General features: G+C 45.7%; 1 long non-coding RNA gene across 1 annotated transcript; it reads left to right on the top strand.

The window, feature by feature from the left end:
* The first annotated feature begins 136 nt into the window (after positions 1-136).
* On the top strand, positions 137-19,209 carry LOC141407865 (uncharacterized). Its single transcript, XR_012418961.1, has 3 exons — positions 137-235; positions 16,464-16,684; positions 18,891-19,209. It is a non-coding gene; the product is annotated as an uncharacterized lncRNA (long non-coding RNA).
* Positions 19,210-22,561: the final 3,352 nt, after the last annotated feature.

Below are 22,561 nucleotides of genomic sequence, written 5' to 3'. Positions count from 1 at the left end.
AAGTAATTCCCTAGGGGGTTCTTATGGACAGCCAGGACAACCTATAAGGAGCCACTGATACAAATGCACTGAGTCCACCCCCTGTCCACACCAGCTTCCTCCCTCCTAGGATCTGCACTGGCTGTGGGCTGAGGGTGGAACAGTGGCTGGGGTGTGCCTGAGAAGACCAAGAACACAGAAGCTGCCAGTCCTCATGAGCAATTGGTGGGAAGAGGCCAGAAAGAGAACCACAAAGGTAGGGAAGAATGAAACCTCGTCTCTCCAGCCTTTTCTGAGACCTTGGGAACCAGGCTTTGAGTACTGAGCTAGATGGGTGTAGGCTTTGGGGCTGGGAGAACAGGGCCAGGGGCTCAGCAAAAGCTTCTAGGTACAAATGGGCCCTAGTCCTCCCAGGGCCAGCTCCTGCCTAGTGGTAGAGCACAGGCCTCCTCATGTCCTTAGGAGCTTAGGGTCCCATGTCCACACCCACCCCATGTTGGTTCCCACCTTCAGCAGGCCTGAGTGTAAGCACATGGGCACAGACCTGAACATATGCAGGCATTATCCTCAGACAGTAAGAGAATACATGTGTGCACATATAAACATGCTAGTGGGCAGAGCCCACCTCAACAGGAATAAGTGCCCACAGCAGCAGCATGAGGGAGATGAGAAGACTGGCGAAAGGCATGAGCAACAGCCCAGTGCCCTGGGGTACAGGCTATGTCCTGGTCCACACTGCCCTGGGCCAGGCTGCCAGGAGCTGTGGCCTGGGCTGCTCCAAGCCCTGCAGCTCTGTCGAAGGGCCCCTCTCCACCCTCTCCCTGCCCTTCCCAAAGGGCTGGGGGTGGATAATATGCTTCATTCAGGCCTGTCCCACGCATATGGGTCCCATCACAGATCCATGTTCTCCATGGCCCCAGCCCCTCTCTACAGTGGGTGTTGCCAGGCCACTGGGAGGCCTGAGAGCAGGGGTCTGGCTCAAGCTGGGTCTCGGCTCATCACTGGCCCTCACAAGAAACAAGCCTGCTGGAGGGCTCCCTTTCACCCTCCTCCTCTAACCACCCCTCCTGAAACCCTACCTTAATCGGGTTGGATTAAGGCCCTATCCTCTGGGAGGCATCACCAGGGGGCTCAGGGAGCTGGGTAGGGGCCACAGTTCTGTGCACTGACCAGGGGACAGCAAACCACAGCAGGGCAGGAAAGAGGGGCCACCTGGGTGCTGTGAGGAAATGAGCTGCTGATGTCTCCTGCATCTTCTGGGACTTGGTATCCCAGAAATGGGAAACTGGTCTTTTCAACTGTGGTGGGGAAACAAGAACCCAGGGGAATCCAACTGCTCAGCATGTGGGAAGGGCTCTGCCAGCCCACCCCTGCTCCTGGGGCCACAGGGAAGGTGGGTGAGGCCAGCACTCTGTGCCTGGGATGCTGCTGCTGTCGTGTCGTGCAATGTTGTGCTGCTTCCCCACATGGCTGCTGCTACGGGCTCTTGCCAGTTGGACACCCTCCCCTGAGCTCTGGTGCCGGACAACTGTTTTCTGAGCATGCCAAGCAATGCCCCTCTGCTGGTGGGAGAAGTTACTTTAGAGGGTACAGAACTTAGGAAGACCCAGGTGTGCTGTGAGGCAAGTGGCTCCCTCCCTGACCCTTACTGCTCAGTGTGCAAGGTTAACACCTTCCCCTCCTCCCCACACCCATCCCCCCTCTCTCCCAAGGTGCCCCTCATTGCTGCTGTCACTCATCATTAGCAGTTACTGTCATTGTTAGGACAGCCCCTGTCAGGCTGCAGAGCCAAGGGAGGGGGCAAGAGAATGTCAGATGACTCACACCTTAAAAGAGGGGGATGGACACACAGAACACAGAAACTAGCTATGAGAAGCACCTTGTGAGACTCTGGTTCAACCCTTTTTCCAGAGGAGAAAGAGCAGCTTAGCAGAGCTTCCTGACAATTCCCTCTGCTTCCCATTAGTCAGGCTTGGAGGGAGGCTGGCCTAGGAGAAAGGCCAGGCCAGAGAGTCAGCATGAGGCTGGGCAGGTGACAGGGGTAGCCTACCCAGGGTCCTCTGAGGGAGGTGGGGAAGGTTTTGCATGGACCCTTTCACGCTTCTTTGCCTTGTCCAAGGAAGTGTTTCTGTTTTGGGGAGGAGAGGAGTGACTCTTTGTCAAATTAGCCATCTGAACTCTCACCTAACAACCAGCTAAGCCCTCGGATCGTGCTGGTTAGGACCTGAGCCCTATCTCCTGGCTCTCTGTCCCTCTCCCAACCACTTAATGAGCCCTTGATGATGCACACTGAGCCAGGGGCAGGATGCAGGGAGCTAACCACTGACTAAGGAGAACAAGCCCAATGGGGAGAATAAGCCTGACAGAGGGAATAAGCCTGTGAGGGACACACAGGCTTTCAGAGGAGGTGAAAGCCACACCCTAGCGGGCAGCCAGGATGGGCTTCACAGAGGGGGCCACGCCAAGCTGGCCTGTCAAAGGCCCGCGGTCAGCTCCAGGGCCCCATCTCTTCAACCTGTTGGTCAGGAAATAAGAACAAGGAGGGGCTGAGTAAATCTGCGCCTGATTTTCATCTGCCTACACTGAATTATGCCATCCATTTGGAGGCAATTTTCAAGTTAAAATGTTGTCAGAAGGCTGTCACAGTTTTGATCTTTCTTTTCTGTTCTTTCTCAACCCACCCACATTTTCTAGTTAGGTTGGAAAGGGGAGTGAGGGGGATAGAGCCTGGTTTATATTCAGAGATTTCTGGAATTGTTAAAGATAGATGAGACTTTTAGAAATTATCAAGTTTTCTCTTAGGAAAATTGAGTCCCAGTTCAATGTCACAATTAATTGTTCTTTCAGTTCCAGAACTTTTAGGGGAACTGGAGGGCCACGGCCAGGCATCCTGCAGGCTATCTCTTGGGGTTTCAGCTTGATTCTCTCTGCTGCCTCATTCAGAGATGCCAAATAATCCCACCACTTGCTCCTTCCAACCACCACCCTGTTCCACCGACTGCTGGATGGGGAGTCAAAACACCAGTTTCAATCCCTGGCCTTGCCATTGACTTCTTTCACAGGACAAGTCACTGAGCTGCCACACCTACTTTTAGATAAAATGAGTTAATAAACGTGGGCCGGGCGTGGTGGCTCACGCCTGTAATTCCAGCACTTTGGGAGGCCAAGGTGAGTGGATCACCTGAGGTCAGGTGTTCAAGACCAGCCTGGCCAATGTAGTGAAACCCTGTCTCTACTAAAAAATACAAAAAAAAAATTAGCCGGGCATGGTGGCGAGTGCCTGTTATCCCAGCTACTTGGGAGGCTGAGGCAGGAGAATCTCTTGAGCCCGGGAGGCAGAGGTTGCAGTGAGCTGAGATTGCACCATTGCACTCCAGCCTGGGCAACAAGAGCGAAACTCTGTCTCAAAAAAATAAATAAATGTGGCAGTGCTTTGGAAGGTATGTGCAACATAAATGCCCAGGATGATGCCGACCGTTATTATTGTAATAATAAATCCATTCTCAGCTCAGAAAAATAAGAGGGTAGCCAATCAATAGTGCTAGTGTTCTTGGCATCAGAGAGTGGAAAGGAGGCTGGGAGGGAAGGAAAATGGGGTGGCAGGGAAGAGAGCTACTGACCACCTTCTACATTCTGCTCACTGACATTGCCCAGCCATTGCCAGAGGGAGAAATGCGGTAGGTGTGAGTTCAAGGCAGGCACCTGGAAGTCCCTGATCTCTGGGTGCCAGGAGGTGGGTGTGGAACTGGCAGACGACCTAGGCAAGGGTCACTGATTATGGATCATTTACTTTCTTCAACCCTATACTGTCCCATCTGTTTATGAAAGTCTAGAAACGAGGGAAATTTAGGCTTATCTAAGAGGTTAATGGAGAAGGGATACTGTAAATGTCTCGGCCAACAGAGTCAAATTCAAAATGACCTCAGAGGGCTGGACAGATAAAACTGAGCAAGGACCACTGTAAAGTCCTGCTCAGACAGGATGTAGTGGCTCACTCCTGTAATCCCAGCACTTTGGGAGGCTGAGGCGGGTGGATCACTTGCAGTCAGGAGTTTGAGACCAGCCTGGCCAACATGGTGAGACCCCATCTCTACTAAAAATACAAAAACTAGCCAGGCACGGTGGCTCATGCCTGTAATCCCAGCACTTTGGGAGGCCGAGGTAGGCAGACTGCCTGAGGTCAGGAGTTCGAAACCAGTCTGGCCAACATGGTGACACCCCGTTTCTACTAAAAATACAACAAAATTAGCCAGGCGTGGTGGTGTGCACTTTTAATCCCAGCTACCTGGGAGGCTGAGGCAGGGGAATTGCTTGAACCAGGGAGGTGGAGGTTGCAGTGAGCCGAGATCATGCCAGTGCACTCCAGCCTGGGCGACAGAGCAAGACTCCGTCTCGAAAAATCAAAATCAAAATAAAAACTAGCCAGGTGTGGTGGTGCGTGCCTGCAGTCCCGGCTACTCGGGATGCTGAAGCAAGAGAATCACTTGAACCTGGGAGGCAGAGGTTGCATTGAGCTGAGATCACGCCACTGCACTCCAGCCTGGGCAACAGCGAGACTCAAAAAAAAAAAAAAAAAAAAGCCTGCTCAACTTCAAAAAAGCCAGTGTGCAAGGAGGAGTGGGAGGATAGAGAGACCCAGCCTACTATCAGTTCAGGTCAAAACAACATGGACACTACAGTTACTCAGTTGAGCACTGGCTAACACCGTGGGACAGGCTGGGAAAAAAGCAACCACAGCCTCAAGCTGCACTGACATCCTAGTCACTAGGAAGTGAGTCCCAGGCTGCAGGGACTCACCAGGTCCCCACTCAAGGCAGGAGACATGCTCATTTCTCAACACCACACCTGCTCATGGACAAACTGAAATGAGTTTGTCATTTTGTGCCTGCAAACAAGATGGTAACCTCCCAATGACACTCAACAAATTAACAAGTGGCCAAAGGAAGGGGATCAAGACAGGGAGCATCTAGAAACTGAAAATGTCTGGAGGATGTGAGGTTGGAGAAGACTTAGGGAGAGCTATGGTGAACAGACCAGATGAGAGAAACAGCTTGCCATGTGCTATTCCAAAAGGCGCAACTGGGCTCACAGAAGCTTCAGCAGAATAACTAGTTCACGTTAAAGGCCACCAAGATGCAACAATTTGAGACTCATGGCTGGGTCTTCAGTGATCCAATGACAGTGATGTCAGGATATTCAGGCGCTTGCTGGCCTGGAAGGGGCTTGGACCCCCTTATGGGACTTGAGGAGACTCCTCTGTACTTCGAGGGCACAAGGCTAGTGACGATGGCTCATCTTTTGTGGCCAGAATTGTCTTCAGTTTAGTTTTCAGTTCATGGAAGCCCAAAGCAGGTATGTGGGATAAGACAGAGGATTAGGAGGAGGGAATGACAACATATATATTAAAAAGTCACTACCTGAATCCAATGGGTATAGGTGGGAGATGCCTACCTGGTATGGATTGAAAGGCATCAAAGAGGCCCAGAGTCCTGTATTAACAGAATACACCCCAAGGCCAAAAATTCCTCCTTAGATGACAGCAGTATTACCCCCAAGTGAAGTACATTTGCTGTCTGGAGAGAGTACCATGATGACTTATTGGGTCAACATGTGGACATCCAGCAGAGAAGCCTGGGGAGGGCTGAGACATAGGGTAGAGAAGGCATCCTGCAGCCCAGGGTTAAGCAAACTGCCAACTCTACAAAATGCTCTCACCCAAGGAGTGCCAGAGGGTGAAGCAGGGGAGGGTCCTCACCAGCTTCCTCCATCCTATCCTATACTTCCTGTGGCCACTCCTTACTTCCCTAATCCTATTGGTAGGAGCTCTTCTCCTTATCTTCCCAAATCTAATCTATTACATTCTGTTAATTTTTTTTTTTTTTTTTTTTTTTTTTTTTTGAGACGGAGTCTGGCTCTGTCACCCAGGCTGGAGTGCAGTGGCGCGATCTCGGCTCACTGCAAGCTCCGCCTCCCGGGTTTACTCCATTCTCCTGCCTCAGCCTCCCGAGTAGCTGGGACTACAGGCGCCCGCCACCTCGCCCGGCTAGTTTTTTGTATTTTTTAGTAGAGACGGGGTTTCACCGTGTTAGCCAGGATGGTCTCGATCTCCTGACCTCGTGATCCGCCCGTCTCGGCCTCCCAAAGTGCTGGGATTACAGGCTTGAGCCACCGCGCCCGGCCTCTGTTAATTCTTTCTGAACATCTTTGGAATCTGTTCCATCCACTCTACCCCTTAGTAATCCCTCAAAGTCATGGTCTTGGCAGAGGCACTATCATCTCTACCAACCTGGATACACTCCAAACAGACCTCTTTGTTGATCTCTTTTACCACAATCTATTCAGCCCAAGCAGTGAGATTAATATCCCCAAAGCATAGCATCAGCCATGTCCCTCCCTTGCTCCAAAACATTTAGTGGCCTCTAAATGTGCAGCAGATCAAGTCCGCCTTCTTTCTGTGGCCAAAGACACAGCTTTGCCCTCCAGAGACAGCTCTGACCACCCACTTTCCTTCCCACTACCCTGCCCCTCACTGGGCCAAACTGAACTGTCTACCATCCTCTTACCCCATTCCCTGCCTTTGTCTTTCAGGCAGGCCACTTCGCCTGAGATGCTGTCACTCTGAATCTCCCCTACTTTAGACACTTCCCATCCTTCAGGGCCCACCTAAAGAGGCATCTCTTCCACGAAGATGGAGGGGGACTTTACTGAAATCCTCTTTTCCCAGGTCTCCTGAGTGCCTTTAGATGCATGCCTGTCCCACGCACCAGAAGTTTGTTACCTGCTGCTAAGTTATGACTTAATGCCTGAGTAATGTGCTGGTTTTCACCAGTGTATGTTACATTTTCCTAGCAAGACTCTAAATTCTAATCCTAGAGAGTGGAGTGGGGATGGTATCTCCTCCATCCTAGGGCGAAGCATAGCACACACTTGGTAAAGCACACTGACTGCGTCGAGAGACCTGGGTTTTAGTTCTCTGCTGCCGTTAACTGGTCATGTGACTTTGGGTTTCCTTCCCTGCAAAATGATGAAGCAGATGGATGGATATATATCGCTTCCAGCTCTGCTATTCTCTGCATCTATTTGACTGTGGGCTGACCCACCCAGCTCTAAGCCTGGCTAGGGAAGCAGCAAGGGAGGCTATGGACAAGCCCAGGGAGAGAGAGAGGGAGAGGGAGATGGGGAGCTAATAGCTCTGGAGGAAGGAAGGACATGCTGGGCTAATGGGATAATTGGATAATCCTCAGAGCTAGGGGCTGCCAGGCTGGGGCCAGCTGTTAGAAGCAGACACAAATAGCACAAGCAAAACAAGGGCGCTGATGCAGGAAGCAGCTTGCTGAGAGATATGGAGGAAGGTGGGTGGTGGCCAGAGGGTGGGGGAGGGGACAAAGAGAAACTGGAGCCCCTTTCTGTGGAAATCTCGAGGACAGGATCTTAAGGCCTTGTATTCTGGCCCCATTTAGAAAGACTGCATTTAAGGATCCTGGCCTTCTATATACCAAAGAACATTCTTAGAGACCAATGGTTTATCTTGGCCTCCACAGTGTCCTGGCCACCAAGGACCTGCAAGGACCATAAAGCCCTCATCCTTGGCCATTGAGGGTTATCTGCAAATGGGGCATCCATTTGACATGCCTGTGAAAATATTGCTGGACTCTTACAAAATATTAATTTTGGATACATGACTCAGTGGGTCCCTTCATTTCGGGCGGAGAAGTGGACCTGTCAGTGGCGTTGGGCACAGAACAAAAGAAATTTTGGAGGGATCTAGGACCCAACTCTGCTGGGTCACATAAGTCATAACTTCAGTGACTGGACCTCAGTTAGCCCATCTATAAAATGGGGACAATAAGCATTACCTTCCCTGCAGGGCTATTGTGGAGATAAAATGAGATCATGAATGGGAAAGTAATTTCAAATGCAAGTGCTTTGCCAAGCACTTTAGTCCCAACTCTGTTTCTAATTTTGTATGATTTTAGAAAGGCTATTTCCTTTCTCTGAGTTCCAGTTTCTTCCAATATAAGATGATGAGATCAGACTACATGCTCTTTAAATTCCCTTCTAATTCTAATGACTATAATTCTTATAAAAAAGTAGTATATTTACATTTGTGTACCCTATAAGGACAGTATGAGAAAAGAAAATTAGAGGCCAATTTTATTAATGAACATAGATATAAAATACTCAAGATTAGCAACTGTATATAGCAATGTACAAAAAAATATATAAATCATTATCCAATAGGGTTTATCCTAGGAATGCAAGGATGGTTTCACATTAGATAATCATTCAATATCATTCATATTAATAAGTTAAAGAACACTACAGGAGAATCTCAACAGATGCTGAAAATGCATTTGATTTTAAAAAGTCAACACCCAATCATAGAAAAAACTGTTAGCAAACTAGAAATATAAAAACATTTTCTTAACTCAATAAACTATATTTTTCAACATCTCACTGAACACACCATAGTCAATGGTGAACTATTAGAAGCCTTCTCTTTCGGTCGGGCACAGTGGTTCACGCCTGTAATCCCAGCACATGGGGAGGCTGAGGCGGGCAGATCACAAGGTCAGGAGTTCAAGACCAGCCTGGCCAACATGGTGAAACCCCGTCTCCACTAAAAAATACAAAAATTAGCTGGTTGTGGTGGTGCATGCCTGTAATTCCAGCTACTTGGGAGGCTGAGGCAAGAGAATTGCTTGAAGCTGGAAGGCGGAGATTGCAGTGAATGGAGATCACGCCACTGCACTGTAGCCTGGACTACAGAGGGAGACTCCATCTCAAAAAAATAAATAAATAAAATACGAAGCCTCTCTTCTAGTCAAGACCAAACCCATTATTCTATCCAATATAGTACTAAAGTTCCTAGAGATCAAAATAATACATGAAAAAGAAAAGAAACAGGCTGGGCGCGGTGGCTCAAGCCTGTAATCCCAGCACTTTGGGAGGCCGAGACGCGCGGATCACGAGGTCGGGAGATCGAGACCATCCTGGTTAACACGGTGAAACCCCGTCTCTACTAAAAAATACAAAAAACTAGCCGGGCGAGGTGGCGGGCGCCTGTAGTCCCAGCTACTCGGGAGGCTGAGGCAGGAGAATGGCGTGAACCCGGGAGGCGGAGCTTGCAGTGAGCTGAGATCCGGCCACTGCACTCCAGCCTGGGTGACAGAGCGAGACTCCGTCTCAAAAAAAAAAAAAAAAAAGAAACAAAGTAACATGATCTGCAGCTGAATTAACTATCTATATAGAAAAATTCAAAATATTTCTTTGGAGTATTATTGGAACTAATGAGAGTTTTATCAAGGCTGTTGGAAATAAAATCAACATAAAAAAACAACAGCATTCCTATAGGGCGGCAAAAACTATTATTCCTATAGAGCAGCAAAAACTATTATAAGTAATTTAAAATATATATCAATTATAATAGTAGCAAAAACTAGAAGGTACCTAGAATAAATCCAACAAATGCACAAAAAGAAGACTCAAATGAGGAGATGTGCCATGTTCATGGATGGGAAGAGACAATACTATAAAACTGGCAATTATCCCCAATCCATCTGGAAATCAAGTATAATCCTTTAAAATTTCCAATAGATTTTTTTCATAAATTATACATTTTGGATCCTAAAAATCATTGAAAAGAAAAAAGGCCAAGAAGAGCCACAATAATCTTCTTCCTTTTAAAGAAGGTGAAGAGTTGTCCTAACAGATACAATAATGTGGTACAGGAACAGGCAAACAGATAAAGTAAATGAGATACAAAGATTAGAAGCAAACCTGTCTTTGTATGGGAATGTGGTATGTGGTAGAGGTCACATTACAAACCACAGAAAAAGCATGGAAGGTTCATTAAGTGGTTCTGAAACATGGAAAGGTAAAATTGAAGACAAAGGTGAAAGAAACAAAGATCTTTAATGCTTTAAAAAGCAAATATATGAAAATGTCTTTATGACCTCTGGACAAAGACCTATTTCTTAAAACACAAAAGCAAAGCCATAAAAGAATATGCTGCTAAATTAACTAATGAAACTTTAAAAAACATTTTTTTTTTCATGAAAAAACGTACAGTACAAAGACAAGCCACAGACTGGAAGAAGGTATCTGCAATGCATATAATCAATAAAGGATTAGTGTCTGTAATATATAACTCCTATGAAAATAAACAAAGATATTATTAGACACTTTAGAAGAAAAAACCTAAATGATCAACAAACACATGAAAATAAATTCGATCTCACTAGTAATTAGGAAAATGAAAATTAAAATATATTTTACCACCATTCACAGTCAGCCAACTAGCAATAATTTAAAAACCTTGGTGGGGAACAGAAATACATAATACCTGGTAGAGTTGAAGATGTGAATAGCCTGTAATCTAGCATTTTCCATTTCTAAGCCTCAATCTTCAATCAAGTCACACACATATTTTTAAAAACCATGCACATGGATGTTCATTGTGTCACTGTAATACTAAAAATGTCAAAGCAACATTTTTAGTATTTCTTAGTATTAGTATCTTTTAGAGTTAGAATGGATATATGAACTGTGGTTTACTACTTCAATGAACTATCATACAGCAGACAAAATAAATGAACTCAATATATCAACACCTGTTCTATATTCCAAGTTAAATTTCTCTAGCTATTTCCAGACCAGACCTTGAATTTCCACCTTTGTGTCAGTGCTCATTGCTATTGTCTTTCCTCTCACTTTTGGCCCAACAAATTTTAATGATATAATTTAAATGCCCCTTCCTCCTAAAACATCCCAGGATCCTTTAAATTCTGATATTAGAGATTAGAAAACAAGACCAAAAAAAGTTGAGTCATGCTAAGTTTACATGGCAGATGAGTGGCAGAATTGGAACCAGAACCCTGGTCTTTATATCCGTCTTTATACCCCTGCAAGGCCACAGATCATCTCAAGACGATAAAATACAGAACAAATCCCAGCTCCCAGCCTAGGCCACTTTGTCCCACAAACATCCCTGGAACAGCTGTAGTCCCAGCTTCTACAACCCCTTCTAGCCTGTTAAGATCTGGCTTCACTACTATATCTATGTGACTTTGAGTAAGTCAAACTCTTTTGTGCCTCAGTTTCCTTATCTGTTAGCTGCCAATAATTCCTGCCTGGCTACTGCATAAGATCATTAATAGAACCAAACAAAATAAAGGATAATAAACTGGAATTGTATTAAATACATAGATATTCTTACCTTTTTATTATTTTCAGGATATAGAAATGCCTGCCCTCTTGCTAAAAGAATCATGGGATGTCTGATTTGTAAATAAATTTAATTTTGAGAGTTTGCCATTGCTTGGTGATGGAGGGGAGATGTTGTCCTTATACAAGAAGCAGGACTCTGAAAACTCTGCTCCCTTTTCCTGCCTTCTTCTGCTTGGAGGTTTTGTGCCACTGAGTTCCTTGGCATAGGAGGACCAGCAGGCAGCCTGGGGTCCCTGGAAGCAGGAGCAGCCAGCACTGACAAAATACTGAAGTTGGTCAAGATTGTCTTTAAAATCTCTTCCCTGTGCTCTTTCCCCCAGTTTAGCCTTTGCTACATCTTTCCTGGGTTCCTGAGGAAGGGGTTTTGTACAACCTCCTCCCTCTTCACCAACCACTATTCAGTTTCCCACTATTCGAGACCTACAAGGGGCCAGGGTGCGATGGCTCACGCCTGTAATCCCAGCACTTTGGGAGGCTGAGCTGAGTGGATCACTTGAGGCCAGAAATTTGAGACCAGCCTGGCCAACATAGAAAAACCCCATCTCTACTAAAAATACAAAAATTAGCCAGGTATGTGAAACACATCTGTAATCCTGGCTACTCAGGAGGCTGAAGCAGGAGAATTGCTTGAACCCGGGAGGCAAAGGTTGCAGTGAACTGAGATCACACCACTGCACTCCAGTCTGGGTGATGAGTGAGACTCCATCTCCAAAAAACAAAAGACCTACAAGGACCAAGGACCATGAGGTTGGGAAATGTGCCTGGCCCCATCCTGGCAGAGTCAGTATTCAACAAATGCTGAACTGAGCCAAAAGGACTGCCTGTGTGTCTTCCCCGCCAACCAGCAGTTTCATCCCAAGCAGGTCCTCCTGTTCATAAGGAAAACGCCTGATGGTTCCCTTCCCACAGACTACTGGGGACCACTGCATTTGCCCTCCCCTCCTAGGCTCTATGCATTTTCAAACAGGCCCCTGGAGAGGAACGGAAAACCTGGGGGTGGTGACATAGGGCAATGGAGCGAGGAACAATGGTTGAGAGTGTAGGGGCTTGAGGACTCTACTCCCTTCCCTTTCTTGCCCTGACTCCTCTGCTGCAGCCCAGAGGTGTCACACCACCATGTTCCCTGACATCAGCAGGCAAGTGGCCTGGGGTCTCTACCGTCAGAGCTATGGCTGAGAAAGGCTTTGAAGTTACCAGGTTATGTTACCTCTCTTTTCTCATTTTTAAAATAGAGAAATATTTTCCATTTTCCTGCTTTACAAAGCTGTTAAGAAGATTAAATGTAAAAATGAGTAAAAAGAGAAGTGGGACAGTCAAGTCTGCCAGGCCCTCCTGCCTGTGGCCCTTGGGTCGCTGCCAGCTTGGACCTCAGTCCAGCTTCCTAGGGCTCCCTCCGATGGTCCTCCTCTCACCCGGACCAAGGACATTAGGACTAAACATGGGAGGCCCTGCCCTCCTGAGTGACTCTTTATCTATACAGGATTGTTTTCTCTGCCAAATAGACCAAAAGGAAGGAAGGCTGGCAAGACATTACTTCTTTTCTTAGCTCTCAAATAGCTGACATTTCAGGAAACTGAAATTCTGAATGGGACCAGAGGTGATTTCAATTCATTGTGCCTGTCTGCAGAGTCAGTCTACATGAGGACTCCATAATATAGGATGTACTTCTAGAAGTTCAGAGAAGCCCTTGTCAAAAAATCTCTTCCAAACTTATCTACTCATGCTTGGAAATCCATCATTAGAGCTTGCTTTATTTGGCACAAGCCAAATGTGGGTTTTTGTCTTTTTTCTTTTATAAAAAACATATCAGTCATATCAATCATCTCAGTGTGAATGGAGTATACTGGTCCTTTCCTGGGAGCAGGCTCATATGAAGAGAAGACTAGAACACTGAAGACTTATAGCCTCTGAAACTAGATGAGGGAAGATGGACAGTGTGTAGAAGAGAAAGGATGTAGAGGGAGGTGGAACTGGTGAAGGCTTTCCACCTGAACAGTCAGGTATGACCTCCAAAGTACCCAACAAAGCTACATGTAGGCCGGACACAGTGGCTCATACCTATAATCCTAGCCCTTTAGGAGGCTGAGGCAGGAGGATCCTTTGAGACCAGGAGTTCAAGCTCAAACTGTCTCTACAAAGAATTTTTTAAAAACTAGAGTGGCCATGACTGTGGTCCTAGCTACTTGGGAGGCTGAGGCAGAAAGATTGCTTGAACCCAAGAGTTCAAGGTTACAGTAAGCCATAATCATGCCACTGCACTCCAGCCTGGGTGGCAGAGTGAGACCCTCTCTAAAAACAAACAAACAAACAAACAAAACAAAACAAAACAAAAAATCTACATGTAACAAAGCCAGACAGAAAAAGAGATTATTCTGCATGATTCCACTTATATCTAACAAATAAAAACTAATTTATAGTGACAGAAGGTAATCAGTGGTTGCTTGGGCCAGGTTGGGAGGAGGCAAGACAGTGGAACTACAAAGGGGCATGAGGGAACTTTAGGGGTGAAAGCTATCTTGATTATGATGATGGGTGCAGGACTGTATATATATGTCAAAACTTATCAAGTCATACACTGTAAATATGTGCAGTTTATTGTATGTCAGTTATATCTCAATAACACTCTTTTTTTCTTTTTTTTTTTTTTTAAAGACAGAGTCTCCCTCTGTTGCCCAGGCTGGATTGCAATGACGGGAACTCAGCTCACTGCAACCTCTGCCTCCTGGGTTCAGGTGATTCTCCTGCCTCAGCCTCCCAAGTAGCTGGGACTATAGGCACATGCCACCATGCCTGGCTATTTTTTGTATCTTTAGTAGAGATGGCGTTTCACCATGTTGGCCAGGTGGTCTCAAACTCCTGATCTCAAATGATCCACCTGCCTCCGCCTCCCGAAGTGCTATGGGAGCCACTATGCCTGGCCTATGAAACTTTTTTTTTCTTTTTTTTTTTTTGAAGTCTCGCTCTGTCACCCAGGCTGGTGTGCAGTGGTGCAATCTTGGCTCACTGTAAGCTCTGCCTCCCGGGTTCATGCCATTCTCCTGCCTCAGCCTCCTGAGTAGCTGGGACTATAGGCGCCCACCACGACGCTCAGCTAATTTTGTTTGTTTGTTTTGAGATGGAGTCTTGCTCTGTCACCCAGGCTGGAGTGCAGTGGCACGATCTCCACTCACTGAAGCTCTGTCTCCCGGGTTCATGCCATTCTCCTGCCTCAGCCTCCCAAGTAGCTGGGACTACAGGAGCCTGCCACCACACCCAGTTAACTTTTTTTGTATTTTTTTTAGTAGAGATGGGGTTTCACCATGTTAGCCAGGATGGTCTTGATCTCCTGACCTTGTGATCCACCCGCCTCAGCCTCCCAAAGTGCTGGCATTACAGGCGTGAGCCACTGTGACCAGCTGCTAATTTTGTTTTTGTATTTTTAGTAGAGATGGGGTTTCACTGTATTAGCCAGGATGATCTCAATCTCCTGACCTCATGATCTGCCCGCCTCGGCCTCCCAAAGTGCTGGGATTATAGGCATGAGCTACCGCGCCTAGCCAACACTTTTTTGTAAAAGAAAAAAAAAAAAAAAAAAAGACAGGGTCTCGCTATGTTGCCCAGGCTGAAGTACAGTGGCCATTCCCAGTGCACTACAGCCTTGAACTCCTAGGCTCCAGCAATCCTCCTGCCTCACTTTTCCAAGAAGCTGGGACTACAGGATCATGTAACCACGTCTGGCAATAACATTTTTTTAAAAGAGTGAAAACACAAAACTACAGTATTATGTGCCTGCCAGATAATGTCTCACATGCCTCTGCTAAGTTCTGGCAGAAACAAGTGTTTTCCAGCATGATACTTCACCTTTCTGGGAATTGGGTTTTCTCTCTGTGAGTTGATAGGGCTGAACTTGATGATCCCAAAGTCTGATCCATATATAATAGTCTAAGTGGTGAGGATCAAATATGTTAACTGATAGAAATTCATTATGAAAGCTTAAAGGGTTTAATACAAATATAAGATACGAATCATTAAATAACTAGTGTATATAGAGATACTAAATAAAAATAGTGGATGAGGCCAGGCACAGTGGCTCATGCCTGTAATCTCAGCACTTTGGGAGGCCGAGGTGGGCAGATGACTTGAGGTCAGGAGTTTGAGACCAGCCTGACCAACATGGTGAAACCCCGTCTCAACTACAAATACGAAAATTAGCTGGGTGGGAGTGGGCGCCTGTAATTCCAGCTACTCCTGCTGAGGCAGGAGATTCGTTTGAATCTGGGAGGCGGAGGTTGCAGCGAGCTGAGATTGTGCCACTGCACTCCAGCCTGGGTGACAGAGTGAGACTCTGTCTCAAAAAAAAAAAAAAAAAAGTAAATTAATCATATGCATCTAATTTTGCTGTATCTAAAACTCCATAAAAAAAATGCTTTTTGGCTGGGCGTGGTGGCTCATGCCTGTAATCCCAGCACTTTGGGAGGCCGAGGCAAGTGGCTCACTTGAGGTCAGGAGTTTGAGACCACCTGGCCAACATGGTGAAACCCCTCTCTACTAAAAATACATAAAATAGCTGGACGTGGTGGCACATGCCTGTAATCCCAGTTACTTGGGAGGCTGAGGCAGGAGAATCACTTGAATCCAGGAGGTGGAGACTGCAGTGAGCCAAGATTGCGCCACTGCACTCCAGTCTGGGCAACAGAGCAAGATTCCTCCGTCTTAAAAAAAAAAAAAAAAAAAAAAGTTTTTTCAAGGGTAAAGCCTACAATAGGAGCTCCTGGAAAGAAAAAATATGACATCAGAAACAAAATGCTTAATAGAAGGATTAGAAAACATTGAGCAAATTTTCCAGTAAGTAAAATAAAAAGACAAAATAGAAACTAAGAAGGAACAAATGAGAAATTCATCCCAAAATGTGAATAAGAAGTTTCAGAAATACAACAAAGGAAATGAAATAATTCAAGAAAACACTCCAGAATCGAAAGGACATGACTTTTCAGATTGAAAGGGTCATGAATGGCCAGGACAATAGGTGTGTCATTGTAAAATTTCTCAATGCTAGGGACAAAGAAATCCTGCAAGGTCACACACAAAGAGTGAAGAATCAGAATGACTTCGGCCTTCTCAGCAGCAGCACTGGAAGCTAGAAGATGACAGGGCTGAGGAATCTAAGTTCTGAGGCAAAACGATTTCTTACCTAGAATTCTACACTCAATTAACCAAGTGTTAGACATTTTCAGACACACAAGATTTTGAAAAAATTATCTCTTGTGTACTCCCAGGAAACTCCTGGAGGACATGTTATCAAAACGAGGGAAGAAAGCATAAAACGAGAAGACATGGGATCCAGAAAACAGGCAATCTAACACAAGAAAGAGGCAAGGGAATCCCTTGGACAGCGGTAAACAGAGGTTCCAGAATAGCAGTGTGTAGCAGGCCCCCAGAGCAGGAGAGAAGGCTCCAAGAGACTTTCCTGAGAAGAATGTACTGAGAGAAGATCAAGGTAACTGGCAGAGTTTAAGTGGTAAGAGTGACTAGTGCTAATGCCTTAGAAACCTAAGTGCATGAAAAAAGATAAGCAAAACAAAGTGGTGTGTTAGATAGGAAAAGCAATCGTGGCTGACTACATGGCTTAGCTGCAAGTGGCATTTACGCTGTCATAACAAACACTATTATCTACAAAAAATTACACTATATTGGGAGCAAGGGGGCACAGAAAGGGGTGCATATGTATAGAGGGGGCAAGTGAAGAAGAAGGAGCTAAATCCTCATCTTCCATAGTGGGAAGTCAACAGATAAGGCCTAAAGGAAAAAACAGGAAGTCGTATTACAAACATGTTATTTGGAGATAAGTAAATTCCAAAAGAATTAAACAAGTTGAAATTGGTCCCTCTAGGGAAAAGGAAATGGGTTTGGGGTGGGTACAGGGAGGTTGAGGATTGCTCTTTGTCTTAGCAAATCTTACAGAACTAGTTCCCTTTTTAATCAATGTTCCTGTGTAACTTTGATAAAATATAAAATTAAAAAATGACTGTGGTAAAGGGTGATGAAATGAATGCTTATTGAATGCAGACAGTGCAGACAGGTGCTCCCCATTTAGGTGCCACTCTGCTGGTGTCCAAGCTTTCTACGCTGTTACAGATCACGCCCAAGGTATGAAGGAAGGTGCCTCCATTTGGGGGTTGGTCCCACACTGTGCTGACTGCTGCCTCAGTAAGTCACTTAGCCTAAGTCTCAGCTGGCTCACTTTATGGAACCAGATTCAAGGAGTGGTGAAGGTTTCATGGGCAAGTGCCTGTAGAATACCTGGATGGGCAGCCACCTACTTCAGGTCCTGATCTGGGGAAAAGAAAGCAGTAGGAAAGTAGTGAGCAGAACAGAAAAATACGCAGTCTGATGGTGGAAATAGACTCCAGCCCCTGGAGGCATGAAAAAGAGAAGCCCCTGCAGAACAGAGCTACTTGTGAGCTGGCTGGTGCCCTGCATGTCAGACTCTGACCGTACTCCTGTGTGCTGGAGAGTTTCTGCTTCAGAATGTTGAAATGGTGGTTTCTGAGTGAGCTCTGTTGTCAGATACTCCAGCAGCAGCAGTGTGAAGCATATCTCGGGATAAACGCCTATCAGAGGCCACAGTCTAGTTAGCTGAGATAAACCATGTTCTAGGAGAACTCACAATACAAGGTGTGGCGAGGAAGAAAAATGCCCCAAACTGGGAATGAAAACATCCAGCTTCCCGGATGCCTTCTCTGCCACTTCTTGCTTTGTGACTTTGAATAAGTCACTTGCCATCATGGCTCACTTTTCTCTTCTGTAAAAGGACTGGACTAGATGCGTTTGAGGGTCCTTCCCGACATGTAAGAAAGTAAACTCACAGCTGGGAACGGCGACTCACGCCTGTAATCCCAGCACTTTGGGAAGCCAAGGCAGGCGGATCACCTGAGGTCAGGAGTTTGAGACCAGTCTGGCCAACATGGGGAAACCCTGTTTCTACAAAAAAAAAAATACAAAATTAGCTGGTTGTGGTGGTGCATGCCTGTAATCCCAGCTACTTGGGAGGCTGAGGCAGCAGAATGGCCTGAATCTGGGAGGCGGAGGTTGCAGTGAGCCAAGATCGTGCCACTGCACACCAGCCTGGGCAACAGAGGAAGACTGTGTCTCAAAAAAAAAAAAAAAGAAAGAAAAGAAAAGAAAACTCCCTGAGGGCAGAGACCTTGTCTCACTTGTTCATTGCTCTATCCTCAGTACCTAGCAGAGTGCTTGGTACAACCAGGTGCTTGATGAATACTTATTGAATGAATGAAATGGAAGATAAAAACAATCAGTTTTTTAGAGTCTTAAAACTGAAAATGACCCCAGTCAATGCTTTAATTTCACAGGTGAAAAAACAAAAGCTCAGTGAGGAGGGAAAAAATGTGCTTGTGATCACCATAGCTAAGCAGGAATGGAGATGAGACTCAAGTCTCAGCACTATGGGAACTCAACTGAGGGCAGGTTAGGGTAGACCAGATGGGTGAGGGAAGGCCACATCTTTGACTATTCAGAGGTGAACTTCAGGGTAACAGTTTTCTGAACTAACTAGTAAAGTTTGGCTGTGGGCAAGACGTAGTGAAAAGTATACGCAGTTATCTGGGTTCAAGTTCCACCTCTGCTACTTACTTGTGTGATCCTGGCCTAGCTACCTAATCTCTGACTCTGTTTCTTTTTTTCAGAAAAAGAGGTAATAATAGGCCGGGCGCGGTGGCTCAAGCCTGTAATCCCAGCACTTTGGGAGGCCGAGACGGGCGGATCACGAGGCCAGGAGATCGAGAGACGATCCCGGCTAACACGGTGAAACCCCGTCTCTACTAAAAAATACAAAAAAACTAGCCGGGCGAGGTGGCGGGCGCCTGTAGTCCCAGCTACTCGGGAGGCTGAGGCAGGAGAACGGCGTAAACCCGGGAGGCGGAGCTTGCAGTGAGCTGAGATCCGGCCACTGCACTCCAGCCTGGGTGACAGAGCAAGACTCCGTCTCAAAAAAAAGAAAAAGAGGTAATAATAATATATATTTTACATAATTTCTGTCAGAATATAAGTAAGTTGGATATGGTATGTGAAAAAAATATTTTTCAAGATGTCAAATCTCACAGATTGTTAATCTGTTTGGCCAAGCTCCCTCCTAATAATATCTCATTTACTAACGTATCAACATAGTTTATTAATAATGGTTTATTCAATCAGTTAGTTGTCACTCTGAAAATCAAATGGAAGAACTTTGAAAGGTGGGTAAGTTTTGATGGAGTACAGCAGGAGGAAGAAAAAGTGGGGAGTTGGAATCTAGGTGGAGAGGGCCAGGTTTGGTGGCTCCTGCCTGTAATCCCAGCACTTTGGGAGGATCACTCAAGCCCAGGAGTTTGAACCAGCCTGGGAAACATGACAAGACCTCGTCGGTACTAAAAGTTAAAAAAAAAAAAAAATGTTAGCTAGGTGTGGTGGTGTGCGTTACTTGGGATGCCGAGGTGGGAGAATTGCTTGAGCCCTGGAGGTCGAGGCTACAGTGAACCAGGATTATGCTACTGCACTCCAGCCTGGGTAGCAGATAGAGATCCTACCTCAAAAACAGAAAAAACAAAAAGAATCTAGGTGGGGGCATCGCAGGGGCCACTCCTGAGGAGCCAAGGGCAAAGCACAGAGAGGCCCAGGAGTTAGAAACCAGATTTTATACTCTGTGACTGGGAGAACCTGTTAACCCTCTTGGTCTGTTTCTTCATCTGAAGTGGAAGGATAATAACACTACCTCCAATAACTTGGAGGCTGTTGTAATATCACACGAGACCATGGATTGAATAATTTTTAGGGATCATCAACTGCCATCTCCACAGATGGGAGATTATCCTTCCTTTATAAGAGTATGGATGAGAGGATAAGAAGCATACTTGAAATAAACCTTGCCTATTGTTACGGACCAAATTGTCTCCCCTAAATTTATATTTTGAAGTCCTAATCCCCAGTGTGACTGTATTTGGAGATAAGCCCTTTAAAGAAGTAATTAAGGTTATATAAGGTCATAAGAGAGGGACTCTAATCCAATAGGACTGGTGTCCTTCTAAGAGGAAGAGACACCAGGGATGTGCAGAGAGAAAAGGCCATGGAAGAACACAGCATTAAGACAGCCATTGGCATGCCCAGGAGAGACACCCCACAAGAAACCAACCCTGCCAATATCTTAATCTTGGACTTCCAGCCTTCATAACTGTGAAAAATAAATGTCCTGTTTAAGCCACCCAGTCTGTGGTATTTTGTTATGGCAGCCCTAGCAGAACTAATACACCCACCTTACAGTTTTGCTTCCTTTACTCCTTCCCCCAGAACAGGTTCTCTCTTCATACTTAAAGGCATTGCACAAAAATAGCTTCTGGTCAGCCAGTAAGGCAGGACGCAGTGTGACTAATGGGCAGGACCAGGTGTTGGGACCTTAACCAGTCTATTGGCAGGTTCTACTCCTGAACTGCTAAATGGGTGGAACCAGCTTTGTCTGTTCTTAGACACCAAGTTTGTCTTCCAAGATTCTGAGGCTCGACAGAATGATGAACTGTTTAAAGAACTTTTAGTCACAGGGAAGGATGTAGGCCCACAATTAAAGATCAATTTCCCCCTTCGTTATCTGCTGGGTAATTTGAATAAAAATAGGGGACAAGTAGGACAGGTGCAGTGGCTCACACCTGTAATCCCAGCACTTTGGGAGACTGAGGCAGGCGGATCACCTGAGGTCAGGAGTTCAATATCAGCCTGGCCAACATGGCAAAACCCCGCCTCTACTAAAAACACAAAAATATAGCTGGGCATGGTGGTGCATGCCTGTAATCCCAGCTACTGGGGAGGCTAAGGCAGGAGAATTGCTTGAACCTGGGAGTGGAGGTTGCAGTGAGCCGAGATCACGCCATTGTACTCCAGCCTGGGCAACAGGGCAAGATTGTCTCAAAAAAAAAAAAGAAAAGAAAAGAAATAGGCGACAACATTTATATCCTGATTAGAAGCTCCTAAAGTAAATATGTAGGCTTCCTTGGGATTAAATTGTCAGAAATTTTAAAAAACAAATCTGGTAATTGCATTATTCAGTCAACAAATTTTCATGGTCACCTACTATATGCCAACCTCTATTGTAAATTATACAGATACAATAGGAATAAAATCGACCTAGTTCTTTTTTTTTTTTTTTTTTTTTTTTTTTATTGAGATGGAGTCTTGCTCTGTCACCCAGGCTGGAGTGCAGTGGCGCCATCTCAGCTCTCGCAACCTCCACCTCTCGGGTTCAAGAGATTCTCCTGCCTCAGCCTCCTGAGTAGCTGGGACTATAGGTGTGTGCCACCACGCCCGGCTAATTTTTTATGTTTTTAGTAGAGACAGGGTTTCACCGTGTTAGCCAGGAAGGTCTCGATCTCCTGACCTCGTGATCCACCTGCCGCAGCCTCCCAAAGTGCTGGAATTACAGGCATGAGCCACTATGCCTGGCCAAACATTTTTTAAACAATATACCTGTAGAGGGCATGTACCATGAATGGAACTTGCAGGACTGGAGGTTGCTCTGGGTGTGTCAGTGAGAGAGTGGTGAACGAATGTGAGGGCCCACGGCATTACTGTGCACTACTGTAGACTTTATAAACACTGTACACTTAGGTTACACTAAATGTATTTTTAAAATTTTCTTTCTTCGGCCGGGCGCGGTGGCTCACGCCTGTAATCCCAGCACTTTGGGAGGCCGAGGCGGGCGGATCACAAGGTCAGGAGATCGAGACCACGGTGAAACCCCGTCTCTACTAAAAAAATACAAAAAATTAGCCGGGCGCGGTTGTGGGCGCCTGTAGTCCCAGCTACTCGGGAGGCTGAGGCAGGAGAATGGCGTGAACCCGGGAGGCGGAGCTTGCAGTGAGCCGAGATCGCGCCACTGCACTCCAGCCTGGGCGACAGAGCGAGACTCCATCTCAAAAAAAAAAAAAAAAAATTTTTTTCTTCAATAAATTAAGCTTAGCTTATAGTAACTTTTTTATGTTATAAACCTTTTAATTTTTAACTTTTTGACTCTTTTGTAATAACCCTTAGCTTAAAATACCAAAACATTGTACAGCTGTACAAAAATAGTTTATTTATATCCTTATTCTATAAGTTTATTTCCATTTTTAAAATTTTATTTTTGTTCTGCTTTTTAAACAGTTTTGTTTGAAACTAAGACAGACACATACACATTAGCCTAGGTCAGGGCTATCCAGGGACCCTCCCTACTCAGGGTCAGGATCATCAATATCACTGTCTCCCATCTCCACATCCTGTCCCACTGGAAGCTCCATGCAATAATATGAATGGAGCTATCCTCTATGATAACAATACTTTCTTCTCAAATATTTCC

This window comes from Macaca fascicularis, chromosome 10, assembly GCF_037993035.2.
Source record: "Macaca fascicularis isolate 582-1 chromosome 10, T2T-MFA8v1.1".
In the NCBI taxonomy this organism is placed as follows: domain Eukaryota; kingdom Metazoa; phylum Chordata; class Mammalia; order Primates; family Cercopithecidae; genus Macaca; species Macaca fascicularis.
The sequence above is the reverse complement of the archived record's forward strand: the minus strand, read 5'-3'. Positions and strand labels throughout refer to the sequence as shown.